Genomic DNA, 1,657 nt, shown 5'->3' on the forward strand with positions numbered 1-1,657 from the left:
ACGTCATGGAGGTCATGAGCGAGGACGTGCGCCGCAACACCCGGGTAGAGAGGTGCATCGCCGGGTCGGGTAGCGCTGACAAACCGGACATTGTCGTCCTGAACAACACCACCAAGACGGCACTCATCGTTGACATCTGCTGTCCGTTTGAGAAGCGCTACCATGCCCTGGAAGTGGCCCGGCGATACAAGGAGGACAAATATGAACATCTCGTCCAGCACCTCCGGGGCCGTGGCTTCGAGGCGTCGGCTGCTGCCATTGTGGTCGGCAGCCTGGGATCATGGGACCCAGCTAACAACCCAATTCTTACCAAGCTGGGGGTCCCAAAGTTCCGCCAGAACAAACTCAAGAGGAAGTGCGTGTCAGACGCCATCCGGTGGTCTAGGGACATTTACGTTGAGCACGTAACTCAGCAACGTCAATTTACCCAAAATGTCACCCTACCAGCCTGCTAGCCACCGGTGGCATCGTCACCCTTCATTCTGGCGGACAAGCCCTGCAGTCCTTTAGATGCGTGGTGCCTAGCTGGCAGTTCACCCTGTGGTGCCTTCGCTGACTCATAGAAGACTGCAATCAAGAGCCTAACGCAGAAAAGAGCAGCAGGCACCACACGGCGGTAACAAGTCCCCGGCGTTGCGGCGCGGAGGGGGGCCACTGTTACTGCTGACCAGCTGGGCACTAAATGGGCGTGTGGGGGGCTCCGTCTGAGGCTAAGTGTCTCGATCGCCTTGTGCATCGTATACACTCCAGGCGTCCCCCCACCTAACCTAAGTTGGCATTAGCCAATTTCATCTAAATTCCATCTTTTTATATAACATTTCAATTGTTCTTGTTAATATAAAGCACTAATGCTCAATCTCTATTATTTTGTCATCATAATTTGCAATGTTAATACAAATTAACCAGCTCGCTTTATTTGTTATTTAAATCATATCTATATTTTTACATCTATTTACTTAACTAACTGCATTGTTAATATAAATTAACCTGCTATAATACATTGTTTATCTGCACTTCATGTGCTAACATTTTGCCTTATTGTACCCTGCTTCGCCAGGTTCATCTATTTATACTAATTATGCTTTATATGCATTCATTTAATTATTTAGCTGCACTTCATGCGCAAACTTTCCTGTGCCCTGGTCCACCAGGCCTCATTTCTATCAATTATGCTCTGTATGCATTTATTTTAATTTTTAACCTGCACATTATGTGCCTATTTTGCTCTTTTGCGCCATGCTTTACCATGCTCTATTTATATCTACTTATCTTTACCTGCAAATATTTTTACTATTTTACCTGCACGCAATGTGCAAACCTTAGGTATAAAGCCAACATTGTGGAGGCTTCATGCTAATCAGCCCTAAAAATACTTTTACATGCTCATTCAACTGCACGCTCTTCACAAGAAGGGGTGCTCCTAATTTTGTAAACTCTACCATTTTATTGCAATTAACATTTCTTTTCCTCAAATCTAGGTATTTCAATGTACTTATAAAGTGTATTTTAAACTATTTATCAAAACCTCTGTACTGAAATAATTATGCAATAAAATGCTTTTAATACTGAACCACCGATGCTGGTGAGAGACGACTCTGTGCAGAGGGCTGCCATTCGCGAGCGTCGTGTCGGCGGCCGGTGCCCGAATGGAGGACAG

This window comes from Frankliniella occidentalis, unplaced genomic scaffold (genome assembly GCF_000697945.3).
Source record: "Frankliniella occidentalis isolate FOCC.00 unplaced genomic scaffold, Focc_3.1 Scaffold516, whole genome shotgun sequence".
Classification (NCBI taxonomy): domain Eukaryota; kingdom Metazoa; phylum Arthropoda; class Insecta; order Thysanoptera; family Thripidae; genus Frankliniella; species Frankliniella occidentalis.